The sequence below is a fragment of the Lonchura striata genome, chromosome 19 (genome assembly GCF_050655825.1).
Source record: "Lonchura striata isolate lonStrDom1 chromosome 19, ASM5065582v1, whole genome shotgun sequence".
In the NCBI taxonomy this organism is placed as follows: domain Eukaryota; kingdom Metazoa; phylum Chordata; class Aves; order Passeriformes; family Estrildidae; genus Lonchura; species Lonchura striata.
This window is the reverse complement of record NC_140721.1, coordinates 525,460-542,675: the sequence shown is the minus strand read 5'-3', so window position 1 is coordinate 542,675 and position 17,216 is coordinate 525,460. Positions and strand designations below refer to the sequence as shown.

The 17,216-nt window shown below is 41.1% G+C and overlaps 1 long non-coding RNA gene across 1 annotated transcript; it reads left to right on the top strand.

Annotated features, from left to right (window-relative positions):
* The first annotated feature begins 7,972 nt into the window (after positions 1 to 7,972).
* Positions 7,973 to 16,898, top strand: LOC146765753 (uncharacterized). The gene is made up of 2 exons (XR_014949519.1): positions 7,973 to 11,880; positions 12,566 to 16,898. It is a non-coding gene; the product is annotated as an uncharacterized LOC146765753 (long non-coding RNA).
* Positions 16,899 to 17,216: the final 318 nt, after the last annotated feature.

Here is a 17,216-nt window from a genome sequence, read left to right as displayed (position 1 = left end):
GGGAATGCACTGCCCCAGCCCAGGGGAGAGGGCTGCCCGTGCCACCCTGCCATTGCTACAGCAGCCAGCCACAGCACAAACTGAGCCAACGGCAGGCAACACACAGAAAACAGAATGTCTTCAGAGGATTTACCCTTCCATGGAGTGCCACAGATAACAAAAACTGCTCCAGCCCAAAACATGTGAGCAAATGCCTGGCTCTTGATCACCTGCTCAGACAGCACAGATACAAGTCTTAATTAACTCCTGATGTAGGGTGTTGTTATAATGATAAATAGCACAACAAAAGTGGAAAAATATTTTCCACCTGCTGCATTTGGCTCCTGCAGGGCAAAATGGCTCATCTGGATTGTTATGAAGCCATTCATCACTAAGATTTTCTGTTATCTTCTTACATAGAAAATTGCATTTTAACAGTTTGATGGTGAGTCTGAAGTAATCCTATTGGCTTCATACAACAACACATTCAAGATGTTGAAGAATCTTTGTCTTAATTCAAGCTTTCTACTTGATATTTATTTGTGTGACCTGCAGTGCTTACCAGCTGTGGTCCCTACCAGCAGGCTGTGCCACAGGGCACTTCAGATGACTAGAAGTTACACATCTATGGAAAAATATGGATATCTGCCTTCCTAAAAAAAAAAGCATAGGGCAAAACATCTATTAGCTTACCCTGACCTTATGTACAGAACTCTGATTTATCCTATGGGTAATAATGGACGTAAGTGGCATTTAATCCTGTTTTTATGCTCCTTTCGAGTGCTATGAAGTCTTACATCACTGAAAACCAGTACACACAGAATTAGTGTCTTTTGAGGTGATTCACAGAGAACTGCAATAGCCATCTAAAACTGGAGGAGCCTATGCGTTCCCATGGATCACCATAAGAGAAACTACTCATTCCTGGGTGAGAAACCTTGCTGAATTCTGAGGAACCATGTCAAATCTCTTGGCGACTCCAACCAGCACAGGAGGGATTCCAGTTTTCTTTACAGATAACCTGATTAAAAGAAGCATCCAGTTTCATAGGGAAAAAGGGGAAATATATTTTCCATCAGCTGTCTAATCCTAATTGCTTCTGAAAGCATAGAAACAAATCCAATAGCATTATTACTGCTATGAGAAATTATGGTCCAAAAATCAATGGTCCCACTGCTGCCACAGCATCGCCAGGGGACACAGGGATGTGGCTTGTGACTTGCTGTGAACATGGGGTCAAAAGCTTTTCCAGAAGCAAGTTGAAAAGAAAGGATTCCAGGCTCAGGGTGAACTAAGGTCTTAGTATTTCAAATGTTTCTCTGTGTTCCCATGTCTCACTCAAACTTGAGCTGCTTGATCATTCAACAGAACTGCCTGCTCCACTGCAACAGACTGCAGTAACAACACCTTGCAGCCTGGTACTAAGCAAGGGCCAGGCCATTTGCCAAGCAGAGTTTGTAAACTTGTGAAAAAACCATCCATTTGTCATTTCATTCCAAACTTTATGAATGTCTTCAATTTATCAGTAAAAAATTTGAAAATGCATTAAATTCTTCCCAAACTATGACAATGGGAATGGATGATATTTGCCAATAGGGTATCTATCTTGTTGTATTCTTTAAACACAACACACCATCTGTTCAGAGTGGAATTATATACTCCTCCTATCCATGTGTCAATCATTTCTTTATCTCCTTTCATTTATCATATTCATTTATCTCCTTTCATTCTTTCTTCTTTTCTCTTGCTCACTACTTGTGGTTGATGGGACTGTGATTGTCCTAGATGGACAGTGAGGCAAGCAGGTCCCAGGACAGGGCACTCCCCCTGCCACCACAGTGCCAGAAGGAGCCTGTCCTCTGTGCCACAGTCTGCCTGGCTCATGTGTTTACCCCTCTATTACCAGCACTGTATCACAGTTATTAACAAGCTGTGCTATGTGCTGATATGCTTCAGGGGAAGAAACAACTGACTTTCCAAATGAATAACTCTTAAAATTATTTAGAAGAAATCCTCTTGACAAGATGATGTATAAGATTATTTGTCATGCAGTGCTTTCCAAAGAGCTTAGACTAGGATACAACATACAGATCTAAAGACTGAGAGTTAATAGAAGAGGAAGTCTGTCCCTGCACCTTGGTGTGCGCCAGCAGCAGTTCCCAAGCTGAGACACCCATCCTGAACAAGTTAAGTTGTCCCCAAAATGTCCTTTGCTCTTCTCAGGTAGTGCCCTCACTTCAGTAACCAATGACCAACTTCAGGTACTTCAGTTCAAAGTTACACAAAGCTCATAGCATTTCTCTTCATGTTAACATATGAGCAGACAAAACCTTTGTCTCCAGACTGACCAGTATTTCAGCTTTCCAGGTTTTTTAAGCAGGGTCAAAAAATAAAAGCTTGATTTACATTTACCCAACCATAAATAGGGTAAATTTCTCGCAAAATCACCAGCCAATGCTCACCCAAAAGATCAAACTTCAAGCCATCCTAGATGGCTTGGGTGCACTGCTGGGGTGCACTTTCTTCTCAGCTGGCTTTCACCACTCTGCTGCTTGCTGCAGGGACCTTTCAGTTAGGCAGAAGCCAAATAATCACTGTAATCAGGAAGAAACTGTGGATTTGTCTTCTACACAAATGTATTAAAATTGCTGTGAAACAGAAAAATTTAATACTATGAAGATATATTCCATCATTTATTATTTACCCCACACCATTAGCTCATTAAATGAGGAATTCATAAAGTAGTCAATACTCAGTAACTAAGTCAAATTAAAACAAAATTAAAATGCAAAATGAGCTTTAAGCAATTCCATTTAATCTCCCTGTTTACAGAGCTAGCAGTGCTGCCTTGGGTGCCCATGCTTCCCCCACAGAGCCCGGTGGCACAGAGGACAATCATTTGACCTCAGCCCCACACACCTGGAGATCGTCACCCTTCTTCACAGCACACGTGTGTGTTGAGGGATTTCATTTAACAGTTCAAAGGTGTACACAGACCAGAGGTCTTTTTGTGCTCACTTCCTTCTGGAATACACAATGCAGAGTCTGTGGTCCAGCTAGTGAATGGGAAAGAAATATTCTCTTTCCTGTAAGCAGGAAGGAGCAAAGTCCATATTTCCCACTGCCTAGAAGGCAAGTGCCCAGTATAGCAACAAGAAAAGCAATATTAATCTACAGGGGAAAATGAATGTGTGGCTTTAGCCTCAAGAAGCCAGGTCACCACCCAAAGAATGGCTGAAACACACCTTTTTCTAGTGGAGCTCAGATGTTCTCTCCATATCTACTCTCATATTCCTGTGTGGCAGCAGACCTGGAGATTATCTGAAATTTTATGTCAGATTTTCTGTCTCTTCAGGCTCTTTTTAATGAAATTACATTGAGGAAAAGAGAGCAAGCTGGAATTATGATAATGCTGTGTTTTAAACAGAATTATTTAAGGCTCCCAGGAGACAGCTATTTTGATAGCATGCTTAGGGTATCACTGAAAACCAGAACATAGACTCTCCAACCAGTTTGTTCAGTTAGAAAACTGACATGGTGTTATTCAGTGCTGCATACATGGGGGATTGCTCCACCTAACACGTATGTCATTGAACCAATGCCTCCACTCTCCAGACAGCAAGCAGCTTTCAATAAACAAATGCTCAATGTAATGGATGAAAAATATAATTAATAAGTAATAGCGCCACAAACACTGAAAGATTATCCAACCTACAGTAAACTGCACATGCATTTCAGATTTTGTGACTTCATCTCCAGATGTCTTGGAAGTAGTGTATAAATATAAAATATTGCAGCTATCACCCTTCATTTCAGCAATCAATTTTGCTCTTTGCTGCTTAAACTCTTTTAAGCACCTAAAGCAGCTGCTTAAAAGGAGTTTGCTCTGCTGTGTGTGAGCTAAAAACAGACTGTTGCAAATGGAGGAATAAAGTGGGCCAGTGGTAAATGTGTTTTACAAATTTAATAATTAAGAGTATGGCTTCCTGAAGAACAAGGAAAAGAGGTTGTGTAAACTTCTGCCTTAAGCAGCTCTCAACTTTTCCAAATATCCGTGTTTTCAAAGCATGACCTTAGCCTGTGTTAATCCTCAATATCTGCACTGTGATGCTTACCTCTATAAGTAGCTGGTGTTTAGACATAACACAATATTTATTACATACTTGCTTTCTATGTTTGGTTGGGGTTTTGTTTGCCTCTGGTTAGCAAAATGAGTGCTGTGAGCTGACTCAGCCTAGCCAGCTTCCTCGAGCACAAAAAAAAAAGATAAATGTAGCCAGAGTGCTTCTCCCTTGGACATGCCATGATGGTGATTAGCATTTCACTAACAGCACTGTACTGACATCTCCTTATGCCCTCCACACATCAACACGCCTCAGCCCCACAGCCTACCAAGGGTCAAATCACCCAGAAGATGAGCACAAGGCACAGAGCAGCTTCTCCTAGGAGTAACACCAACTAAACACACCTTCACTTTTGACAAACCTTGCCTTCTGCTTTTCATTATGAATGCAAACACAAGCCATCTGCTCTCCTGGGGCAGGTCAAAGTTGCCCAAATGCACATGTACTGACTGTGCTTCCTTCAGCACCGCATCACTGCCCGGGGTGCACCTGCTCTACCTGCACCAGAGACAGCTCTGGGCTGAGCACCCACAAGGTGCTTTCTTTTATCTCACAAGCAAATTTCACCCACAAGGTGCTTTCTTTTATCTCACAAGCAAATTTCAGAGGTACCTTGTGGTCAGTTGCCATCTGTTCTGGCTGCTTAGGCTGTCTGGGAGGCAGACCTGAAAAAATGAGATGCCTCACAGCTGCATTCAGTCTCAGTGGGATGTGGTTCACTGTTTGGTCTGCCCCAGCCTGAATTCCTCTTGCTCTTGCCCATCACCTCCTCCAAGGGGATCATCTGCTGTGACAAGTATTTTTATGGCTCCTTCAGTACTGGAAATGCATGCGCATGGTCTGTAACAGACACTGCAGAGTTGTGATCACAGCAGTTTGTAGCAAGCCTGCTTCTTTGGATGCAAATCCATTATTTTGGATCACTGAACAATAATCACTGTCACTAGCAGAGGAAAAAAGGGAAAACTTTCAAGAATGGGGACAAATATCTTGCTAGAACAGGAAATAACATAGACTAGATAAGACTCTGAAGTCCTGAGGCCGAACAGCAGTACAATAGATTTGAGCTCACCCCAGATTTCCATCTACACCTTTTCTTGGTCCCTGTACCTGCTGCAGCATTTTTCCAGCAACACCAAACAAATTACATTTTCAGGTCATTCACACACCAGGATCACTACAGGCACAACTCTGCATTGACCTTTATGTTAATCTCTGGTGAGGTGTGTGAAATTGAGCAAAACAGTACATTAATCACCTCTGATGCCATAGTCTGGACCCCCAGATGTGTAAATGCTGTGCACTCAGCGCACCATTGTGAGCAGAATAATTTCCTACCGAGCTGCTTACTAAGTTGCAATCCTGCATAAAAACACCTGCGTCAGATCCTCATGCTACAATTATGCTAAATTGGTTTTCACTCTTTTTATCCTTTTAGTCTTATTTTTTTTTTCTCTTGTTTGCAAATAGAATTCTTATGGAAAACACCAAAAGAATGAAACACCTGACTGCCAAATTTCTTTGCTCCAGATTTGTAATTATACAGTGCGGGTACAAAGGGCTTGAAGCTCTGAACGCTCACTAAATCCTTGAAAAATTTCTAATATTATTTCTGATTTCCCCATCACATGGCTCATTTCTCTACTCTTATAAAGCATGAAAGAAGACAACCATGAACCATGAATTCTTAGAAGCATGACTATGTGGATTGCACAACCCAGACAATATTCAACTCATGAATATATCAAAACCCATCAATAACCCTGCTACGGAACTTCCATGAAAGGCGCTGTCCAAGGCCCCCTTCTAAACTGGGAACTCCAGCAGGGTATTTCACGTCTTGGAGGTAACATGACCATTCAGATACCAGTGCTGCCACAGTCACACCTCAGGAGCCCAACACTGCAGTCTCTACTGGCTTGAGCCTAGCCACAGACTGGAACCCTCTGCACAATAACCCACACCAGTCCCACCCAGCCAGCAGCATTCAACTGCTATGGGCAGCACTCAGCTGCTGTGAGAAGGGTTTGGCTCTGCTCCATGCTCAGCCTACCCCTGCCTCGGGGCAAAAGCCTCCAGAGATGCAGCCAGCAAGAGGGAGGTGAGGAAGAGCTGAGAACAAGTCGCCCTTGTTTCCCATGGGAGTATATCCAAAATTAATCTCTGCAGAGACAAGAGTCCTGAAATATTTATATGAAGGATTTCATGCTTCAGTGTAAATCCCATTGTAAACCCTACAGAAGTGACAGGGTTCTTCCTCCTCTCTTTCTCTCCTTGGCTGTCTCTCTCCACATATATAAAAATAAACGGATAACATCCAGCTAGGCTGAATATATTCAAAGCTATTGAGCTGTGGAATTACAATTGCCCAGAGAAAAGCACAGAAGGAAGTGACTTTCCTTCCTACAATGCAGGGGTGAGTAATGGACCATAAACATGAGCTGAGCTCCTCACCCTCCTGACTGACACAAATACACATCAGCTGGAAGATGCCAGTTCCATTTGAAGCCAGGCACTGCATGTATTAGAGCTGAGGGAACAGGAGATAGGACCACCATTATGGGGGACAGAACAATGCTGCCATCACAACACAGAACTTCCAAACAGCATAAAGAAATCAAATATAGCTGGGAGAAGTGCAAACACTAATTCACAGCATTGACAACCAAACTTCCCACTGCTATGCTCCCTCTACAGACAAGATGTTTTTCAGCCATCACTAGTGAGGCACCAGCAGGTCCCAGCACCTGAGGCTGATGACAGGTTCACCAAGAGAGAGCTGGCATCACACTGCTACTCCATGGAAGTGATGGCAGGAGTCTTTGACCCTCAAACTCCATGCCTACTCTAGTATCACAACAGCTTAATAATGTTGTCATCTTCAAGATTAAAAATACTTCAAACTTTCTTCATTACAAGGATTTTTGCAATGAGCTGCACTGCTGTTGTCAAACTCAAGAATAACTTGCACAGAGGACCAATCCCAGTTGCTTCCCCACACCAACCTGCCAGTGATCCAGGGCTAAGCCTGCAAGGAAAGGGTCCCCTTCAGCACCATCCCTGTTCATGTTGGTATTATGGCATGTCTACTGAGTAGAGAGCTTACTTTGATATACATGGAATTTCAGGTGAGAAAAGACACCCTGTAAACTGCACTCCCAGGCATTGCTTCCCATGGAGAGCAAGAGCTCAGGCACCCTGATGGATCAGCCAGTGTTTGGTGCTGGGCACACATTATAAGTGACAGGCAGTGCCCAAAAAAGCTTTTTGTTCTGAATGAGCTACAAAGGTAGTGATTAAATTTTTGTGAGCTATAAATAAAGCAGAAGTGTCCTTTCATAAAGGGTCTTTTTCCATCCACAGATGGGGAAAAATAAAAAGCTTTCACACAGGTGTCCTCAAACAGCACAATACTGCCTTTTCCAACATCCTCAGCTTTTGTCTGCTCCCAGAGATTGTTCCCAACCCCCCAGCTCAGTGTCCAGCTCATTAGGCACATGCCTTGTGCTTGGCAGTGCTTCCTTTAAGAGGCAAGGACAGACAGTGCAGAGGGGTTTCAGCACTCACCAGAGCTTCCCTGCCGCGAGCAGAGCCCCAGCAGGGCAGGGGAGGCTGAACGTCCCCACCTCAGGACAACAGGCTCTGCCTCCTCCCCTGCTCCAGCCTTTAGGGACAGCCAAAAAGCCACAGGGCTCTTCTTCAGAGCCCGAGGTCCTGATGCACATGAACTATATGAATCAGAGTGAATGGGGCTGACAATATGGAGATAATATATGATTTCTTTTTCTCAGTAATTTTTGCGTACTAAATTTAAACATGATAAAGCACATTGTATTTCTGCCTCAACTTTATGAAGAGCTTAGAAAAGCTTTCTAAGCTTCCAGCAGAATTGGTTATTTCAGGTTAATAGAAGTGTTGCGAGGTCAATGCTGTGAACCCAGCACATGCCTCTGTGTGGAGGATGAGAGCGTGCCAAAGGCAACAAATGCAATGCAGAGCAGCAACACTCACATGAGCTGTCAAAATACTTCCTGTACTTCTTTAGTTAATAAAAATTAGGAAATTAGTCCCAGCATTTTAGGAACAGTTAACGCTACAGTAATGTGGTAAGATATAGATAATCTATTCCAACATTAACAGGCAATCTCTTAAAATGCATTTCCAACCTCATATAATGGAGAGGACCCTGAAGTGCCAGCTCAGTAATGTGCACCTGCTTAATTCTGTGGACACAGCTCTTTCTTGGGAAGCTTCCCCAGGAGACTGGCTTTGGGAGACTGGCTTTCCTGACTCCAGTAAAGGCCAGCCCCTGCCCACTCACACAGCACTGGCACTGCACACAACTGCTGCATTCCTCACATGTGGGCTCCAAATTTCAGAGAGGAAAAACCTTGAAAAATGTATCCAAAGATCAGCAGAATAGCACAAAAGGCTTCAGAGCCCAATGAAGAGCCATGTTTCCAAAAGGAAATGAGATGATAGGGAATTAGTCTTTCCTGTAATATTCTTCTTTTAACATGCTTGAGCCTCTGGGGAGGAAACCCAGGAACACAGCCATCAACTGCCAGCTCGTGGCACAGGCCACACAGATCATTCATAGCCCATTACTGGTGACAGCTTAAAAGTTTGATCTGCTTTTTAGAAGTTAGTGCACAAAAAACATTTCAATGCACTATTCCATGATGGGCATACACTAAAGGAAGAAAATACAGTCTAAGCCTTCCCATGTTGTTTTCATAGAGAAAATATGTGAACTTTTCTGCCAATATTGTGTCACCTCATAAATTCTCTTCACAGCAGAGCAGCAGTGAGTGATGTGAAGCAGACACTAATCCATTCCAGTGAATTACAGCATGGTCCTGAAAGCAGTTTCTTAACACTAGCAGTGGACTTTGGCTCCACTGGGTATTTGGCTATATTTGGTTATTTAGCTGTGAATTTTGGCTGCTGAACTGTTCACTTCTTATGTTAGGCATGAGAAGCAGCAACCTGGGTGTGCAGCCCTAGCATGAAAGGAGGAGTACTTAATATCTAGTCTTATATCACCAGGTGCTGTGCAAGTCTTACACCACTCTGGGGACTGTCTCTAATACCAGACAGCCAGAAAACAGAAGATGGATTTAGTATGGATCTTTTGCATTAAGGCAAAAGTAATGCTATGACTTGGCTGGATGGAAATGCTACACTGAGTATCCCCACTACACAGCTTACATCTGCCAGTTGTAGAAGCAGCAGTAGGATGGACAAGACAAAAAGAGATCCAATGAAGTCAAAAGGGTTCATTTGTGTAATTAAATGACTAATCAAGAAGTCAACTCAAAAAAATGCAACCATGGTGTGACAGGGATGAAACAAGGCAAGTGCATCTTACAGTGAAAAACACAAAAACTAGATAATTTATCTTCTGTATCCATGTCCATTTGCATGGCTTCTCCTAGTAATCAGCATAGAGTTAGAGCAAGATCTTTTCCAGATCAAAAATATTTTAAAGTTCTATCCATGAGATCAACAGACAGAAATCACTGCAAAAACGTATCTAGAGCCCAGCTGTTTCACCCTTGTGAAAAGGAGACAAATAGCCATGTACTGCAGGGGACACCTCTGGAGAAAACAGATTCTCACCACTGTCTCCCTGAACAAAGAGACAAACTCTTATGGAATATTTCCATGTGTGTCTTATTAATGCAAAGAGCTGCATAGCATGGAAAAAAGAAATCAATGACTTATAAAAACTCCATAAATCTCCTCACTATGTTGCTGTCTTCTTTATGGTAGTGGTCAATACTGAATATTAATTGAAAATCAATGGTACCAATAATACTTCAACTAAATACAGACCATAGCTCTAAGTTTTTTTGTATCTCTGTGTGAGGCTTTCTTCAATATGATCTTAAGCACTTCATTTTTCCGCTATAATTAAAAATTCTATCATGTGCTGTCTGAAAACTGATGACAGTCTGTTCATAAAAACCTGCTACGAAATGTATCATTGTGATCACAGCTTTACACATAAGTTTCTCCATGGAGTCAAGGCAGTGGCATGCATCCATTCAAGTTGATCAACTGGGCCTTCAGAACACACAAATAAAGATTGGTTTTCCCATTAATGGGTACAAAGGCTGCAGTTTAATTTATAGAAATTATACCCTAGTACCTTCCCAGAAGCATGGCTTTGAATGACAGGTATCTTGATTTTGTAAAACAACATCTGAAATAGAGTGGCACAAAAACGCTGTCTCCAGTGTGTCCATAGGGCCACTTCACTGCCCGTCAGGACAAATGCCCTGAGGCACTAAAGAGATTGTATTTATAATAATTATGTTAGAATTACAATGATGAATTCTGATAGCTATAACTTCTTCAGGGTTATGACTGAATGTAAAATTACATATTATCTCTTCATCCTTTGCCATTTGATTTGCATTTTCTTCAGCAAGACTTGGAAAACCTGAAGTTAGTGTTAGCTTTGGTACACCTCCCCGGCAGATTCATGGCAAAAACATGAACCTATTTCAACTGGTTGCCAAATTCATACCCTTAAGAAAGAAGGATTTAAATATAGTGTAACATCCAAGTAGTTCACAGAATGGTGCAACAAGAGTCAAGACGTGAACCAATTACAATTAAAAAAACCTGAAAATAGAACCTTAACTGCAAAAATAATAAAGCTCTGCAGGGATCAGAATTTCTATTTCTCAATGTTGTACAGTTTTGAATTACAGCTGATTCCAAGTCAGAAATTACTTTTCTTTTTAACACAAAGATATTTTATAACATTTCAATCCATGATACACAAACTGTAAGTAAACTTTTGTATGAAATATGAAGATGCATTACTTAACTCTCAAAAGGTGTATTTTGACAGTGTGTTTTTTTTGTCCTTGACTATTTCCTTGATATCAATACACCCCCATTTTCAGTGTTAATGAAATAATAATTCCCAAAAGAAAAATGTCCCATCAGAGAACTCTCCATAGCCAGATGGCCAGGCTGACAAAGGAAGCAGAAAATTTGGTAAATTAAATGCTTCAGCTGTCTTATTGGAATACCTTATCTCAACTGTCATTTCTGAGGTTACCTATCCAAACCTCAGATCACAGGTCCTGGGATGCAATTCTGCCTTGCTCTGAGTACTTATGTGAAAAGAACAGCTCTAGGGAACGGGATTTTACAAGACAGCAGAAACCACAAACATTCTTTCCTTGGAGCTATTCTTAGACTGAAATATTCATCCTTAAATTGCTTCTGTGTCTCCAACTGGGTTGTCTGGCAAGCTGACAGACAAATCTTAGTAAAATATATACTTGACAAATATGCCAGGAGAAGTACTTGCAGTCTTGTTACAAAAAGAAAAAAAGAAATGGGGGAAAAATTAGGAAAGGAGCAGAATAATAAGATGGAATAAAATACAAATTGCTCAGATGCTCAGGCTCCATGGATAACTTTGGAAAAGGCAGTGAGGATTAGCAAGAATGACAATTTCAACAACTGAGTTAATGTCTTCCAGCAGATACAGGCTCTGTTGGCTACTGAGTTCAACAGAGCCTTGACTTGAACAGGCACACAGTGCAACCTCACTTCATCATGGTGAGAAAATGATTGATTGATTGATTGATTGACTGGTTGCCAAGGCTCTGGTACTGAAATTTGTTTTCTTCCTACAGTATTCACAGCAAGGTAAGCTACATTATTAAATGGCCCCGAGGTACATTAACTCCACTGAAAGGAAAACACATGATCCTGTCATAAAGCATTCATCCAACAATTCCTCAAAACTGTAAGTCAGGCTGTAATTTGCTGTCGCTGTAATCCAGACATTAATTTACTTTTCCAAAATTGTTCTTTCCACAGAGATCATTCTGCCTCCAAAGCAAAACTCAAAGTCACACCACCGACCTGTTAGGTTTAGGTCTTAGTTTTGAGGATTTTTGTTGTTTGATTTTACAATGAGAGGGATTAAATACCTCAAAGCTCAGTTACCCCAGTAAACTGCATCCAAAACACCCCAGCAGGGTTAACCTTCTCCTAAGGAGCAAAAAAAATGCAACATGAAGAGGGATGTGTCCATGAACCACACTTTTCAGGAGAAAAAATTTGCTGAATATATAATTTTGACTGATTTTTTAAACCACAGCTACTTAGAATGTATTTTAATAACTACTGAACCATTATGAAAAAATTTAAACCCTGAACAATACTTCCTCTACCACACACATAGTCAGCAATGTTTCCCTGTGGCAGACTTATTCAGAAATGGAAATTAATTTAGCTCCTATTTGATTGATCATTATGCCACAGTTCTTCAACAAAATGGAATTAAGAGGACCCATGTAATGTTGTTATATAGTTTCCTTGTGGGGAGCAGAGTGAGACATCTCACAATTCATATTGGTTTTTATTACAATGTCACTTGTTATTTGCAATTTGACTGCTTTTTTTTTTTTTTTTTTTTTTTTGCATAGGATTTATTCATTATATCATTGCAATTCCAACGGCCCTGTAGTCAAAGCGAAGGGACAGGAGGCCCTTGGGGAGAGCTGGCCCCACTGGCACCCACTGTCTGCATGGACTGGGGCAGAGAGATAGAGACAAGTCATCACGCCTTCCCTTGCAAAATTTTCCACAAGACTGTCAGATAAGGCAACCCCTCCAAGGAAATTTTTTAACATATTATTCAGATTATATTTGTGTTAATCAATAATTTGTACATCAATGACTTTAAAAACCTTTAGGCTATAATTAAGCACCTGAAATTCACATGAAAATCAACAAGGAAATTAAAACCACTTATATTACAAAATAACACTGTGCCTTTCTGCAATACCAAAAAAATCTTGTCTTGAAAGAATTAATTCTGATTACAAGGGATGAAAAAACGCAAGATACCCATACAGTTAAATTTAATGTGCATAGTCCCACTGAATTTATTAGGCTTTGAAATCAGGTGGAGGGCTGCAGAGCCTTGGGATGGACATGTCTCCCCTTGTCCTGCCGAGATTCTGCAGGTTTGGGATTCATCTCAAGCAGCTCTGCCAGCCACCATGCAGCTTCCAGCTGCTGCACTCCTAAGATCACTGTTTCCCCTGTAAATCTTTCCATCTCACATCTCCCCTTGGATGTAGTATTTTAAAACATCTATTACAAGAGTTGTACAGTGGCCATTCAGCATAAATCCAGACATTTCCCCCCTCATTTCACAGTAAATAAATTACATTCCATCTTCTCAAAACTTTTAAATTATATTTCCATTTAAAAGTTCCTGTTGCTGGAGAAGTCCAACGCTGTTACAATGAGGACTGTCTGAAACACTGCTATAAATACATATTTTGAAGCTGCAGCAAAATGAAAGAATGAGCATCACTACTTATCTTACGAAATCATTGACTGCACTTGCATATCTTCTAAAAACATGGCACCTGAAAACACATTAATACTCTGTTCCTGAGAGAAGCAGAAGAACTCAAAACCAACCACACCAGGTAATGGGTGATTGTGGTAAGTTACTCCAGTAAAAGGACCTTCTGACAATGACTGAAACCAGTGAGGGAAGACAAAAACCCCACTCCTTTGCAAAACAAAACGAAACAAAACAAAACAAAAAGGCAAGGTGAAAACTGGAGCAAGTGTCTACAGAAAAGAACTGCTACTATTACATTCACACATCTGGTAAAAGCCACCTCCCACTTGAACTGTGTTCCTTTATGCTCTTCATTTATGCTAGAAAGAGAAAGTTTAAAGCCAAATCACTCCTAGAAGTAACTGTTGATGCCTCACCTCTGCGGGAGCTTGTCCATGTTTTGTTGGGAGTCATTGTTGATACCGGAATGGAGCAATTACTATGAACCTCTTCAGTACCTCTTCGAGTGACACAAAAACCTACCCCTAAAATTAACCCTAAATGATCCTCTCAAGAATTGGGGACTGTTCCCTGATTCTGGGCTGCTGCAACATCTGCCCACTGTTTGCAGAGATAATACTCAAAGGCTTCTCCCTGTTTGAACCTTCAAAAGAGACAGTGTCAAACAAAAGGATGTTAACATCTCCTCACTCTGGTGTCAGAATCCACAGCAGAAAGGTGAGCAAGGATGACACCAAACATGTAAAGAGGAACTTCTCACTTTTTCCAGAGAGCTACATGAGACACTCTAGGCACAGATGTTCATGCAGCTAAAAAAACACAATCAGAAAATCAAGTTGGAAAGGTCAGAAAAAGAACTTGTAAGTTTATTTGTGTGCCAAGCACATGACTAAAGTGCTTCTAAAGGACCTTGCAATGAAGTGCACTTTGCTTCCTCAGGCTTACCACTGAGGTCCACTACCAAGCAACAAGAGATTCAGCTTAAATAAAGGTGTAAGAGGCTAGCTTTAGGAGTTAATTCTGGTCCTCATGTATCAGAGCATTCTGTTTTACATCACTGACCTTGTGCCAATACCTTTACACAACAGGTGGATGCATTTTCTCCTTTTCCCAGAGTCAGCAGTCCTGCTGAAATAAACCTTCTTGGTTTTGTTCTCCTCCAGCCTTTAACACAAATTCATGGCAAACATCCCTCCTTACTGTCTTTCTGAAAATGAAGTACTTCTGTCCGCCCTCTTTCAGCTTCTGCAGCCACTAGCAGCTACAAAAACCGAAGCCCATACTCCTGTGAAAGCAAAAGTCGAATGTTATATAGCAGCTTAGAATTAACATGTTAATGAAGTCTCTGAAATAATTGAATCTAAGATTACAATCGATGGCACTAATTGTCTCAGGGATAGGCTATTACAAAAAAAAAGGATAATTAGAATCACTTCTGCAAACAAAATCCTTTGTTATTAATTAAGGTTAAAATTAACTGTCAATCACATTTACCAGAAGAAAATTCAAGATTTACCTGATAATGATGTAATACACATTCTCTCACTGCTCTAACAGGATACTGAGCAGACATCTCTGGGCTGAAGTATCCAAGCCTGCCACTTTTTGGGACAATACACAGCATAAGCCTAACCTTTAGCTGAGATCAAGAGCATGAGTCATCCTAATTTTGATTGCTCAGTCAGTACAAATTGTATGGTTATAAATTTACAAACTCTGTCCTAACCTTACATCTTTAAAAAATGCCAACTTGCAGGAAATGGGATACCTGATACCCATGTGTTTGCTGGCCCAAGTAACAACATCACTGACACCAATAAAAAATAATCTGCAGGTGAAAGCAGAAGAATTTGATCAAGTCAAAACTATCTTCCATCTGAATGTTCTAAATCTCTGTCTGTCATGAGCAATCTCACATCTGTCACAGGAGCTTCCTGAGAGCCACAGCATGAGGCAGCCAGGGGCTTGCTCAGAACCTGCCTACAGCAGAGCACTGGGTCTTGCAGGAAACCCTGGGGGTAAAATAAACTTTCTGGGTCATATCCTGGCATTGCACTCTGGATAACTACATCAGCAGGAAAGCATTAATAGCAGTCCTTACTTCATAACCATTCACCTGGAAAACCTGGCAGCCCACAGCTTGGAGTAGCTCCATGGCAGAGCCTAGAGAGTGGTGGTGAATGGTGCCACATTCAGCTGTCATCCCCTGCAGATCAGCTTCCCCCCAGTGTCTCCTAATGCCCACCCTGGCTCTTCTCCCACATTCAGCAAGCACAAGGGCTCCATGATGGGCTTGCAGTGGTGAAGCACCTCACTCAAGGTGTCCCACTGGAGTACAGTCCCTGCCTCATACCCCACTCAGCAAACACACGAGCTCAATGTGCTATCAATCTCTAAACCTACAGAATAAACCTGCATATTAGACTTCAGCTTCAAGTCCCAGCAAGGTGTGAATTATTATCCCACAGTGACCATCTAAATCTCATAATAGCAATATGTGATGATAATACCTACATTGTAGATCCTTTTTCCAACAATAAAAAGGACATCATGATCAAAATTAGTAGGTATAAGCCTGAGGACTCTGCTAAGATTTTCAATTTGTGAAACAAAATTGGTATGGGTGTGCCCGTACTTCCTGACTGCTCCAAGTACAGGATTTATTGCTCTGCCTTATGTTTTTAACTCCTGCTATGTTGGAGGAGGCATCTCTTACTTGGAATATGCATTAATGTGTCTTCTCTGCCTTTAGGCTTTCTGGAAAACAAGATGTAACTGCAGAAACTATTCCTTACTCAGTTTCACCTAATGATAGGCAATGTTTCATAGATTATTCCAATGCTGGAAAAAGAAGAATGAAGAATTTTAGTGGATGCAAGGATACAAAACACAGATGGCTATTAGTGGAAAGAGCTACTGATTCCCTTGGGCAAATTCAATGGCATAATGGAATCATCTCTGTGACAAAAAAAAAAAAAAAAAAATTCCCAGCAAAACCAATCTCAGAAGAAATTGTCATGCTTTGATATAATTGTTCAAATGCAAATACAGACTTAGACCACCTGCAGGCTCTGCTGAGTTCAGCAAGAGATAGATATTAGTTCATAAAAATGAGGATTAGATCCAAGGATCATCCAAGTGGCCAGTGGGAAGCAACAGATTGAGCCAACATTTATTCCTCGAAGTTTTCAAGATGTGAATCAAAGACCAGTGACACTAATGTAAATCCATTGACCTCACTGGGCTTTGCCAAGATGCTCATTTCCACATTGCTTCATACAACTTCTGAAGTACTGGTTCCAGCCCAGAAACTGGGCCCTGGAACAAGTTTTCCTGAGTTTGGAAACAAGTTAGTATTTTTTGTCAGTTTTGTTTCCTTTGAATTTAATCAATAATAAGTTATTTGTCTGTAGCGAAATAAACAAATACACTGAGTATTTATTGTTTGTAATGTCTCTGGGTAAGACTGTGAGAAAGCTGCACAGACCATAGTGAATGAGTTGATTCCTAATTCCCTTCCTCTTCCTCCTTGGTATGTTACCAGAGCCTGGCCACTCTAGCTGTACTTGGAGTCACTCTCTTAAAGTGTTAAGTGTCATCTGGAAAACGGGCCAACTAATTGCTTTAGGTAGACATTACTCAATATGACATTACTGAAATGTCAAAAAAATATTTGCGTAAGTATAAAGTGTAACTTGTGGAGAACCAGTAAATGGGAACCAAGTAAAAGCTCAGGCTCAGTTTCAGAGCCCAGT